Source organism: Salvia splendens, chromosome 1 (genome assembly GCF_004379255.2).
Source record: "Salvia splendens isolate huo1 chromosome 1, SspV2, whole genome shotgun sequence".
In the NCBI taxonomy this organism is placed as follows: Eukaryota; Viridiplantae; Streptophyta; class Magnoliopsida; order Lamiales; family Lamiaceae; genus Salvia; species Salvia splendens.
Window position 1 is genome coordinate 44,007,504 of NC_056032.1, and position 14,224 is coordinate 44,021,727.

The following is a 14,224-nucleotide window of genomic DNA, read 5'->3' on the forward strand; positions in this document are numbered from 1 at the left end:
GTAAGAAACCCTAGTTTAATTTTGAGCATTTGCCTCTATCTCTGTCTCGATCGCTAACCGAGGTGAGTTGTATGCGATTATTCATAATTGTTAGTGAAATTGTTGTGTGTGATATTTTTTAATTGTTTTGGTTTGAAAACAGAAAGTGATATGGTTTTTGCATGCAGGGGTTTGTGTTGATCTACCTGTGTGGCTTCGATTCATGAATTTAAAGTACCAATTTGAAGTAATCCGATGGGGAGGAAGAGCGCCACTGCAATTGAATCAAATAAGAAGGGGTTTGCGATGGAAGATGATGTGGCGTTTAATGATGTTGATGGAGAAGCAGGGGATAAATTAATGCCTTTGCAGAGGTGGGAGAGGATGATGCTCCTGCAATTAAATTTAGTGGAAAAAAAGAAGGCAAAGGGAATAAAGAGTGGATATAACAGTGGTTTTGTTGCTTCAGCTTTTGGGTTGCTAGGAGAAGATGATGATGATGATGTTGAAAGAGGGGAAAAAGATGATAAGATTTCCGCATTTGAATTGGTTGATGAGAGGAAGAGTGCGGAGATAAAGATGGAGATGATGTTGGTATTAGTTTTACTGGTAAAAAGAAGAAGTCGTCGAAGGGTCGAAGAAGACATCGTTCGGTTCCACATTGCTCGAAGAAGAAAGCGATGCACCATCTGATATTGTTGAATGTGGACATGTGGTGGTGATTGTAAGAGTAAAATGGAAGATGTAGCTTCGAAAAACAAAAAATAAGAAGAAGAAAGGTGGGAAAAATCTCCAAGAGGAAGAAGAGGATCTGGACAAGATCCTGGCTGAGCTTGGTGTGCCTCTTCCACCTGCCCAACTAGAGAAGGCTGAAGAGGAGGGGCATGTGGAGGCTATAACATCAAAGAAGAAGGGCAAAGAGAAAGAGGGGAAGGCGTCTGCTGCGGAAGAAAAACCGGAAGATACAAATAGTAAAGTAAGTGGGAAGAAAGTCTCGAAGCATGTGAGGGAGATGCAGGAGAGGCTTGCTAAACTGAAGGAGGCTGAAGAGAGGAAGAAACACGAAGAAGAAGAGAAGTTGAGAAAAGAAGAAGAGGAGAGGCTTAGACAAGAAGAACTGGTTGGCTGAAGAGAAAAAGCGGTTAAGGGAGAAGAAGAAGCTCCTCAAGAAAAGGCAAGAAGGGAAGCTTCTTACAGGGAAGCAGAAGGAAGAGGCTAGGAGGTTGGAGGCAATGAGGAATCAAATATTAGCTAATGCAAAATTGGAACTACCCACTGGAGAGCCTGCCAGGAGACCTCTGTACCAGAAGAAAAAATCAAAGCCCCAAAACCAATCTAATCGGGAGAGCACTGATGAAAAAGAGACCCGAGAAGATGTTGTGTTGGAGTTGGCTTCTGTTGAAGCAGAGAATGTTGAGGTAACTGATGTTGTCGACGACAATGGAGTTGATGATGATGAAGAGTGGGATTCCAAAAGTTGGGATGAAGCTGACTTGACGTTACCAGGAAAAAGTGTATTTGCTGATGAAGAAGTTGATTCAGAATCTGAGCCCTTGCCTAAGAAGGATATGCCAATTGGCTTGGTTGAGAAAGTGATGCCACCAAAATTGGAGAATGTGGATGTTCAAAACAACTGTGGCAGAGAAGAAGAAAACAGAAGTTGTTGATGATCAGCCTGTTCGAAATGGACAAAACCTTCGGTCTCCTATATGCTGTATTATGGGCCATGTCGATGCTGGAAAGACGATGTTGCTTGATTTTATTAGAGGCACACACGTCCAAGAAGGCGAGGCGGGTGGGATTACACAGCAAATTGGAGCAACCTATTTCCCTGATGAGAATATAAGGGAGAGGACTAAGTAGCTGAAAGCTGATGCAAGGCTCAATGTCCCCGGTTTGTTAGTGATCGATACCCCGGACACGAATCTTTCACCAAGCTGCGTTCTAGAGGATCAGGACTATGTGGTTGTCGTTACAGATTATCTCTTGCCTTATCTAGTACGTCTCAGCACCGGTTTCTTTCTTATCTATTGCGGTTGTCGTTACAGATTATTACTCAGTTTAAGGAGCAGGGGCCTCAATACCGAGTTGTATTATAAGAACAAAGAAATGGGGGAAACATATAACATTGTACCAACAAGTGCCAAAAGGTTTTTCTAATTGCTACTTTATGTTTCCATCTTGTTTACTACGCTAAGTTTATGCAATTTCTGACTTGTTGGTAATTGGCAACAGTGGAGAGGGCATCCCGGATTTACTGTTGCTGCTAGTCCAATGGGCTCAGAAGACAATGATTAAAAGGCTTACATATAGCGAGGAAGTGCAGGTTTGCTCCCTAGCCTACTGTTGCTTTAGAATGAGAATGAATGATACTCAAATGGGAATTCTCACCATTTATCCTCAAAATTCCCCCCAGTGTACTATTTTGGAGGTCAAAGTGGATGAAGGACATGAGACAACAATCGACATTGTATTAGTGAATGGCGTGCTTCGTGAAGGAGATCAAATAGTTGTTGGTGGCATGCTGGGACCAATCGTTACCTCAATTAGAGCATTGCTAACACCCCACCCCATGACAGAGTTCAGAGTCAAGGTGGAACTTGGTGTAGTTTATTGCTCCGGCTGCATTTTTGCAAAAATTGTCATATTTAAAATTTTCAATATTTCTTTTCAGGGAACATATTTCAATCACAAAGAAATCAAGGCTGCCCAATGTATCAAGATTGCTGCACAGGTAACTAACTGTGTCTCATTCTCTTTGCAATATGTATGTTCTTATGTTATGTTAGTTGCCTTGAAATATTGCTAAATTTCCTTTTTTTCTTTCTTTCTTTCTTCCTTCAGGGACTTGAGCATGCTATTGCAGGTGCTAGTCTATATGTTGTGGGGCCTAATGATTACATAGAGGATATCAAAGAATCTGCCATGGCCTATGTAAATAAAGTGATGAGTAGGATTGGCAAAAGTGGTAAAGGGGTGTGTCTTCAGGCATCTACACTTGGGTCTTTAGAAGCATTGCTGGACTTCTTGGAGACGCCGGCAGTTAACATACCGGTGAGTACTATAAGTATCGGTCCAGTATACAAGAGGGATGTGAAGAAGGCTAGTGTCATGCTGGAGAAGAAAAAGGAATATGGGACTATACTGCCTTTTGATGTTAAAGTAGCACCAGATGCTCAGGAACATGCTGATGAACTTGGTGTCAAAATTTTCACTGCTGACATTATATACCACCTTTTCGTTCAATTCAAGGTGCACATAGATAATTTCAAGTTGAAAAGAAGAGAGAAGCTGCGAAGGATACGGTTTTCCCCTGTGTCCTCAAGATCATACCAGACTGTGTTTTCAATACGAAAGATCCGATTATCTTGGGAGTTGATGTTGCTGAAGGCATGTTAAGGTAGTCATACTATAATTTACATAGCATTCAAGTATATTTTGCTTATTAATACACTATTTTTCCAAACTCATACAGATTGGAACAGCTATATGTGTCCCTAATAAGAGAGGATTTCTCGAAATTGGTCAGGTAACATCTATTAAAAATAATGATAATCCTGTTGATTCTGCCAAGAAAGGTCAAAAGGTGTCCATTAAGGTATGAGATATTGAAGTTGTAGTGTCATTTTTTGGTGCTCTTGTAGTGTATTAAGAATGTTGTTTGCAGATAATTGGCAGCAACCCTGAGGAGCAAAAGAAAATGTTAGGGAGACATTTTGAGGTGGAAGACTTGCTTAAAAGCAAGATCTCAAGACATTCAATTGATGCACTTATAGCTTACTTCAAGGTTTGTACATCTGATATTTCTCGGTCCTGCTAGATTTATCACGACGCCCCATCAACAGTAATATCCTCACTCCTTTCCACTAACGTGCAGGATGAACTGTCTACTGAAGATGTGACATTACTTAACGGTTTGAAAAAAGAGTTCGGGATACCATGATTTTAATCTAATGGAGTTCGATAGCGACCAGAATGAACGAGGCCAGACATTACACAATTGCGCATTCTATTGCTGAAATGAGTTTCCATTGATTTCACCACACCATTGTTCTCTTGAAGTATGGATTTTGTTTGGATTGAAATTCAATCATAATGACTTTTACTAGACTAGGGTAATATGAGAGTGGTTAGATCTTCAAAAGGAATTTTTCAAAAATTTAGTTACCAGTCAAGTTTGAACTAAGACGTTTTACAAAGGTTTTTGCCTTAATACATGCATGGAGAACTAATTATTGATTTGTTGTCTCTTCTAGTCTTTCTCTTAATCTCGTTGTCCATTTGAATTATTATTATATACAGTCGTACTTATAGTATTGAATTGACAATTTTTGAGTAATCTTGATTCAAGATGAACTATGAACATTTTAGCTTCAAGAATTATGTAGAGAAGAGGAAAATGTAGTAGAAATTTAGTAGATATATATAGGGGTGGGGAAATGGTTGGTTCGGAACTGAACCAATTGGTTGGTCTCCCCTTTTTTCCAAATACGAGAACCGTAACCGAACCTTTAGTCGGTTCGGTTCCTCAAGGAACCGATCAGTCCTAACTGGTTCCACCGAAAGAACCGAAGGAGAGAGCATCGGCGTGTAGAGTTGGACAACAGCCTTGTCGAAGAGAGCAGCGGTGTGGAGAGAGCAACAGCCTCATCGTCGCCGACGTGAGAGAGAGAGAGCAGCCTCTTGTTGCTTCGTCGGAGAGAGCAGCTCAGCGAGGATAAAGCAGCAGCCTCGTCGTCGCCGGCGTGGGAGAGAGCAATGGTGCGCGTGTGCTACGAGAATTTAGATGAGAGAGCTCACGAGATATGTGAATTGACTTCATTGCAAACATTAGGTAATTTTTTCATGGAAGATAAGTCAATGTACCTATATCAGTATGAGAATTTTAAGTTATTTGCTAATGATCCATATTTATCTAATACGTTGAAGTTTCAAATTTAATAAACAAAGTAGCTGTCATGAGATTGATTATTGAATCAGAGAGATGATTTGTGTTTTCTCTTGTTTGAAATGCAGACAAATTATAGGGATATAAAGTTTCGTTTCTATCACAGCGTTGTTTTTTCAAACTTGAAAGGCGTAGGGTTTATGAATTTAAAACCAATCTAAAAAAATTAAAATTAAACTCACTAATCGGTTCTTCGGTTCTAACCTTTCGATTCTCGGTTAGAACCGAGAACCGCCTAAATCCTAAACCCACTAACCGAGACCGAACCTTAATCTTATTTTTTCAGTTCTCGGTTAACCGATAATTGAAAAAATAAGGTTCGTTTCTCGGTTAACCAAGAGCCGAGAATCGTTTCCCCATCCCTAGATATATACTCCATCCGTCCCACTTAAAATGAAACATTTGGGAATCGGCACGAGATTTTATGTAGTGTTGTTTTATGAGTTATGAAGAGAGAGTAAAGTAAGAGAGATGAAAAAGTAGAGATAGAATTATTTCTATTTTAGAAAACGTTTCATTTTAAATAGGACAACCAAAAAAGAAAAATGATTAATTTTTAATGGGACAGAGTATAACCCTTACTATAAAAAATTTTTACGTTAAATTTAGTAGATACGGAGTCTATCATATATATAACCCTTACCATAACAATTTTGTGCGCTCCCCATTTGCCGGGACAAAGCTAGATCTGGGTCGGTTTGATCTGCGCAAACACAATTACACAACGTTTATTCATTTTTATTTATTCTTCATATTTTTTATATAGTCTTATAAGTTCGTACATTCTAATTATTGGGTCGACATATCTGAGTATTCAGTAATGTGCCCAGTTATATTATTCTTTTTAAAATGAAGATTTGGGGGACGTATGCAATTATGTAATGATGATGTTTTTGAGTAATACAGTATAGAATTAAGTGATTGGAATTTCTTTTTTCAAAGTTTAAGCAATCATAGAATTCGACCATTAGTGGACGTGGCAATGATGGATACAGTGCACGTGGCTACAAGCTGGCATCAAGCACGTGACTCCGTGCATGGCGGGAAGGAACCTACACACCCTTCAATTATTTGCCTCTCTCTCTATCTCTAGATTTCATATGCATACAAATATTTTATCATAATTTACATGAATATGACATACGATGGCTCACGTTTACATCTCATGCAATTATTAGCTCAATAATTATTTAATCTAATAACAAATATTTTGACATGATTATGTCTATTTTTATACTACAACTTTTTATTGAATAAAACACTATGCATTAAAATCAAGGGGTTTCAAGTTGTTTCGTGGTTAAAAAAATAGTAGTAGTGCGTATGTGCCTAAACATGATTTAAATGTGGAAGGAGTATTTTAAAATATTACTCATGATTTTAATTTTATGGCTAATTAATTTCTCGATCTTTGTTATTCCCTTCTACTTTAAGATAATAACCTATAATAAATTATATATTTTTGTTATTTTTTTAATTTTTGTAAATTGAGTTTACTTTTGTTTTGATTTCAAAAGAAACGTTGCTGAGAAAGTGTATCTTCTTTGAGTTTAATTCTAGTAGAAAAGCTATGAGAAAGTATAAATTCAAATCATGATATTTTCACTTGATTTATGGAGTAGTAAAATTTATGTAATACAGTATGATACAGATGTTCTTTGATATGAATATACGTAGTAATACATATTTAATTAATCACGCAAACTGTATATATTCTCAGTTTTGTTATTTTCACCCTGTTTAATGTACTAATACGTACGTATTGCGATATTAAATATATAGAAATAATATATAGATACTATAATTTTAGAAAACATGCGATTACTTAGAAAATGTAGAAGGAGAGCTGGGCATTGGAAAAGGTCAATTTTAGAAAACATGCGATTACATACATTCAATTTTGAAAAAGGTCAATTCAAATTTCAACAAAAATGCAATTTTAACTTATACTCTATGGCTAGTCTCGGTGGGTTGGGGGCTAACCAACTCATAGTCGGTCCATGAGGACCTGAAAACTCTATTGAATTGCGCATTTGACGTGTCATCTCCGCTTCAGTTGTTCATAATCAAGGTTCACTTCTGTTCTTTACCTCTGTCCATTTCCAGCGACGGATCATTGTACCGTCGCTGACATTTTTTTACTGTTTCGACCTCATCAGTTTTGTTTCTTATGTATAAAATTATTATTAATACATAATAGTATTGGGTTAGTTTTGTTTAGAACATTATATATCAAATAATCATGAACATCATTCTAATTAAATACTTTTAGCCAACTAAACTGAGCTACCTCAAAATACATCATCACATGATTCACATCCCCGCCAAAAATTAACAAACAAAAAATTGCAAGCCAAAAAATAAAGACGAATGTAAGAAAAAAAATTGGAATTCAAAAGAAAATTAGAAATTATTTGAGTGCCATCAATTCATGAAATTCCTTTTGTTTGGACTGTCATGCATTTGCAAATACACCACCCAAAACATAACCCCCTTTTTTCACTGCAACAAGTTTTTGCACCCACTTTTCCTTACACGACATGACAAATTTGTTGCAACATGCTATCCTCTCTTTTCTTACCAAACATTCCATTTCTTTTATCTGTTAAATAAAAACAAGAGATGGAGAGAGAGAAAAAAGGAGGCCTCTTTACATTGTTGGGAGAAATAAAAGGGTACGTAATAATCTATTTGGGATAAATTTCAATCAAGGCAATGATTGTTTAGAGGATTCACTTTATTTTGATCATAATTGAAATGGGTCAATGGAAATAAAATAGCCATCAACTTCCAAGGTTAAAAATGTTCCCCAACACTAGGAAAAAAAATTAGGTCTATGATGAAGCCGCGAATTTCCGACGTTTGTGAATGCTGGTAGAGAAATAAGATCACGACACAGAGATTTTACGTGGTTCGATTTACTGAGGTAAATCTACGTCCACGGGAAGAAAAGAGGGCAAATTTGTATTGCTTGATCTGTTTTCTACAGCTTACAAATACAAACTTGCTATTTTATATTCGATCTCTGTCTCTAGAGAGCGAGAGTGAGAGTCTGAGAGCCCCCTAATCTATCTGATCTAAGTTCTATTTATATGATGAACTAAGATCGTGGCTTGCGTCACCACTAACTAGGTAGTGGATGTCGTGGAGGTCATGCAATCCTGCATGGGCCCACTATCCTGCATGAGTTAATGGCTGCTTGACACCACTAAATAGATCGTGGGTGTAGTGGAGATCGTGGAGGTTCTGACATGAGTTGACTATCTCCCAGTTCGGTCGAACTGAGACCGAACTGCTGAACTATTGCCGAGCAGCTTTTGCCGATCTGAGAGTAGAGCTTGATGCCGACCTGAGAGCAGAGTTTGATTGGTTGGCTTTTACCGAGCTGTAGGCTGGGGCCGAACTCTTTGGTTGTGCCGAACTGAACTCTTTAGTCATGCCGGACTGATACTCTTTGGTTGTGCCGAACTGATGCTCTTTCTTGGGCTTTACTGCTGTTGGGCTTGTTTAGTCCGTACTCCATCACTACCCCCCCCGGAAAGCGAAGTGAATCACTTCGGCGAAGCGAGTCACTTCGGCATTCTGGATAAAGGTACGGGGTAAGTTGATGTTTGTTCCCGGTCTTATGAAGTAAACTTTTTTTGACCGGACTTGGTCCTTGGTCTTATGAAGTAAACTTCTTCTGACATGAGTTGGTCCTTGGTCTGATGAAATAAACATCTTTGACTGGACTCGTCTTTGGTCTGATGAAATAAACATCTTTGACCGGACTCGTCTTTGGTCTGATGAAATAAACATCTTTGACCGGACTCGTCTTTGGTCTGATGAAATAAACATCTTTGACCGGACTCGTCTTTGGTCTGATGAAATAAACATCTTTGACCGGACTCGTCTTTAGTCTGATGAAATAAACATCTTTGACCGGACTCGTCTTTGGTCTGATGAAATAAACATCTTTGACCGGACTCGTCTTTGGTCTGATGAAATAAACATCTTTGACCGGACTCGTCTTTGGTCTGATGAAATAAACATCTTTGACCGGACTCGTCTTTGGTCTGATGAAATAAACATCTTTGACCGGACTCGTCTTTGGTCTGATGAAATAAACATCTTTGACCGGACTCGTCTTTGGTCTGATGAAATAAGCATCTTTGACCGGACTCGTCTTTGGTCTGATGAAATAAACATCTTTGACCGGACTCGTCTTTGGTCTGATGAAATAAACATCTTTGACCGGACTCGTCTTTGGTCTGATGAAATAAACATCTTTGACCGGACTCGTCTTTGGTCTGATGAAATAAACATCTTTGACCGGACTCGTCTTTGGTCTGATGAAATAAACATCTTTGACCGGACTCGTCTTTGGTCTGATGAAATAAACATCTTTGACCGGACTCGTCTTTGGTCTGATGAAATAAACATCTTTGACCGGACTCGTCTTTGGTCTGATGAAATAAACATCTTTGACCGGACTCGTCTTTGGTCTGATGAAATAAACATCTTTGACCGGACTCGTCTTTGGTCTGTTCTAATTTGGCGATTTTTGTCGCCGGGATCGAACTTTCCCTTGTCCTAATTCGGCGAGTTTTATCGCGTGGATCGGACTTTCCCAGTTAACCGAAGTGGTCTTATGCAGTAAACCTCTTTGACTAGACATGGTCGTCCTCGGTCTTATGAGGTAAACTGCTTTGACAGAACTTGGTCGTCCTAATTCGGCGAGTTTTATCGCATGGATTGGACTTTCCCTTGTCCTAATTCAGGCAAGTTTTATCGCGAGAATCGGACTTTTGTTGCAGTTCGTTTCAGACGAAGTGCTTGATTCTTAAGCAGAATTGTGGTCTTGTATCCTCTTTAGAAGCTTTGACACACAATCTTTGGCTTGTTGCAGCTCGTTTCGGACGAACTGCTTGTTTAAGCTGAATTGTGGTCTTGTATCCTCTTTAGAAGCTTTGACGCACAATCGTTGGCTTGTTGCAGCTCGTTTCGGACGAACTGCTTGTTTAAGCTGAATTGTGGTCTTGTATCCTCTTTAGAAGCTTTGACGCACAATCGTTGGCTTGTTGCAGCTCGTTTCAGACGAACTGCTTGTTTAAGCCGAATTGTGGTCTTGTATCTTCTGTAGAAGCTTTGACTCACAATCGTTAGCTTGCAGCTCGTTTCAGACGAACTGACATCTCTTCGGTACGGAGGAGATGGAGTTCTCCTGTGATTCCGGTACCGAGGAGGAGCAGGAACATGTCGGGGTTGAGGATTCTTTCTCCTGGAAGACACGTCACTACTGCGGTAGTGACTTTCATGTCTGGATGAGGAGGGAGAATCCGCCGTTGTCTTCTCCGGCTGTTGGCTCTTTTGCAGGAAGGCTAAGAACTCATCCTGCTTCTCAGCCAAGAACAGCTTGACAGCTTCATTTAAATCGGGCTGCTGGGAAGACTCGGTGTGATCTGGTATGCATTTTTTTGGTAGAAGAGGATCAAAAACTCGCTTTATCACAAATTTGGTTCTCTGTTTCCCACAGACGGCGCCAGTGATGAAGCCGCGAATTTCCGACGTTTGTGAATGCTGGTAGAGAAATAAGATCACGACACAGAGATTTTACGTGGTTCGATTTACTGAGGTAAATCTACGTCCACGGGAAGAAAAGAGGGCAAATTTGTATTGCTTGATCTGTTTTCTACAGCTTACAAATACAAACTTGCTATTTTATATTCGATCTCTGTCTCTAGAGAGCGAGAGTGAGAGTCTGAGAGCCCCCTAATCTATCTGATCTAAGTTCTATTTATATGATGAACTAAGATCGTGGCTTGCGTCACCACTAACTAGGTAGTGGATGTCGTGGAGGTCATGCAATCCTGCATGGGCCCACTATCCTGCATGAGTTAATGGCTGCTTGACACCACTAAATAGATCGTGGGTGTAGTGGAGATCGTGGAGGTTCTGACATGAGTTGACTATCTCCCAGTTCGGTCGAACTGAGACCGAACTGCTGAACTATTGCCGAGCAGCTTTTGCCGATCTGAGAGTAGAGCTTGATGCCGACCTGAGAGCAGAGTTTGATTGGTTGGCTTTTACCGAGCTGTAGGCTGGGGCCGAACTCTTTGGTTGTGCCGAACTGAACTCTTTAGTCATGCCGGACTGATACTCTTTGGTTGTGCCGAACTGATGCTCTTTCTTGGGCTTTACTGCTGTTGGGCTTGTTTAGTCCGTACTCCATCAGTCTAGATTCAAGAAGGCATAGTTTTGACATTTTTTTCATATTAGTGTGCTTAAGTACTCTATAATATATTTCCTCTGTTCCATAAGCGCATGTATTATATCATTTTTAGTCCGTCTAATAAGAGTATTCATTTTCTAATTTTAAAAATTCATTATCTCTAATGAGATGAGATCGACACATTCTCTATTAACAATACTTTATATTTTTTCTACATCTTTCTTCATTTACTAATTATGCATTAGAACTCGTGTTTAATCAAAAGTGTATATTCTTGTGATACGAATGAAGTAATAATTATTTTATTATTAATACATGCATCGACAATTATGCTTGATTTACTAAATCAATTCAATAGAAGAGGTCTAAATATATACTCTTTATATATTTACATTGTACACGCGGAGAGAGTCTCATTTATGAAATATTTTCTAATAGTATACTGTATTTAAAAAAACTAGAGAAGTGTTTTCTTTATTCTATTTTCTCTCTTACTTTACTCCCTTTATATTTAATAATTTAATTATTATTTTTCTAAAATTCGTGTTTAAAAGAATTGTCTCACTTAACATGAGACAAAGTGAGTATTATATTATATTCATGAATATAGTAAGCAAACTCTACAATTCAAAATTATCACTAACTCGGAGTAAGCAAACTAATGATAGTAATATTAGGTTCAAAAAAGGAGATAATTAAGTGCCCTGTGCCCACGAGGACTACTTATAACCAGATTTTCCATATCCTCATCCACTAATTATCTTCTAAGTAAAAATCTCTTTCTTATTAAAATAAAGAATGGATGTGTTTGCTATAATTGTATATATATGACCTAATAACAATATATTTTCATTAATTATTATGACATCATGATTTGAATGATTTTTTTTATAAAAATCCCTTTTATTCTCATTAACGATGCTCAAATTGAAAAAAGATATGATTACAACATTTAAGGAGCATAGTTAAAATTATTTTTATTCATTACAAGAGTATTCTTCATTGGTAAAACCCCTAGTAACTCCTATATTTTAGTGCAAACCTTTTAGTTGCGGTGTGTCTAGTAATATATGATGGACGAGGATTGACGGATAACGTCTTGATGTGTGCGGTTATTTTTTCATATATATATATATATATATATATATATATATATATTTGTTTAATTTTAGATCGAACATTTGTTTTATATTTTCAACTGCTTTTAACTTCACTATATTTTATGGAGAGAAATAGAGCAAAATGGAGAGATAGAAATGATGGCAAAATGTGTTTGTTTTTGTAATGATGGAATCCCACCGTTTGTTCCACTGAGTGGGGCAATTTATCATGCCATCCAACTTACAGCCCCACTTTATCTTTGACTCATTATTATTCCTCTAAACCACACTCCTAGTTTTTAGAGTGTCCACAATGGGGCCGCGGCCCGCGGCTCGGTGCGCGGCCCCCCATTGCAGAGGCCGAGAGCCGGGGCCCTAGGGCGAGAGACGTGGCTGAGCCGCGGCCGCGGCCTTCACGCGGCTGAGCCGTGTGAGCCGCGGCCCTCCATTGCATCGAGCCGCGTTTCGCAGCTGGGCCGCAGATTATAAATTTTTTTTTAATTTCGAAATTTTTTTATAAATATACACTCTCATTTCCATTTTTTCACTTCATTCTACACTTCCAATCCCTTCATTTTACACTCTCAAACACTACAAAAAATGCAAGGTGCAGATGGTAATTCATCGGGGTATGGAGACTCGGGATACGACAACTTCCCCAATCAGAAATACGACGAAATTTTATCTATAATTCGTAACTTTATTAAATTATGTTAGATCTCAAATTATTAGTATACAAAAATTTAATATAGTTAAATTAAAAAATAACATTAAAAAAGAAAATAAATTAAATTTTTTTTAAAGGGCCACATTTGGTGGTCCTTGTTATTTTTGTTATAATTTTGACTTTTACCATTGTGAAGGCCACAAGAGAACTACGAATGGTGGCCGGGCCACATTTGGTGGCCTTTGAAGGCCACCATTGTGGACACTCTTAGAGTGTCTTATTCAACATCTCACACTAGCTAATTTCAAGCTTCATTCTTCAAATTCCTGTTATAATTAAAGAAATGATTGTTTTTTTAATATCGAATCTTTGGAGTATCCTTGCAATTCAACAATACCAACACATTTAATATTATTTGCAATTGAGGCATATTCAATTTGTACGAGATTGGAAAATTTAGATGTCAATCGAGCTTAAATGTTCTAAATTAGTTGAGGGCTTTCCAACCCTAAATTTTCAATGGTCAATCTTCTCCCTCTTTTTTTTCTATCTTCTTCCTTGATGTCATCTCTAGAAGAATCACCAAAAAATGGCTGACATTTTGAGTTTTAAATTTAGGCCAGTTTGATTGAGAATTGGTCCTAAATAACGAATGCACACCACAATTTGGGCAGACGGCAAAAAGCTATAGCATAATTGCATTATACTTAGATATATGATTAAGAGAGTAAGGCTCGTTTCCGCATTCACCTCCAAAAATTAAAAAGTTCGTTTGCGCATTTATAGTAATTCTTGAATTGGAAGAATAAAAAGGTCATAGAAATTAATTTTAAGATTTAGGACATTATATGAAAATATGTATGATGCAAACCGGCATACTATCTTAATCATTATCATCACATTGTTAGGTAAAATACGTGTGATATACATATATAATAATTGAGATGCAATTATTTATATTAGAAAATTTTAATAAATAGTAACAATTTAGAATTCAAAAGAAATCATTTCTAATTAAATTAAAACTTAATATTTCTTTTTTATGACGCTTCCATTTACGTTCTCAAATTTTAATTGCGACACCAATAATAAGGATGTTTTTAATGTTTTAAAGCGTTGGAGGTATATTTAGAAATACAAATGAATGTTCCTAATTGCATTACAAAGTCTTTAACAATACTTTTTAGTGTATACTAAATTAATATAATCAGCACTTTGTTGATAGATTATATACTTGATACTTGCGTTTGCTATCATCCACTATACTTACAATACTTTATCAAATAATTTATGTTTGATTACATGAATGTTGAACCTAG

At 37.6% G+C, this 14,224-nt stretch overlaps 1 pseudogene; it reads left to right on the plus strand.

Moving 5' to 3' along the window:
- Positions 1-234: 234 nt before the first annotated feature.
- Positions 235-4,227, plus strand: LOC121792435 (annotated as a pseudogene).
- Positions 4,228-14,224: the final 9,997 nt, after the last annotated feature.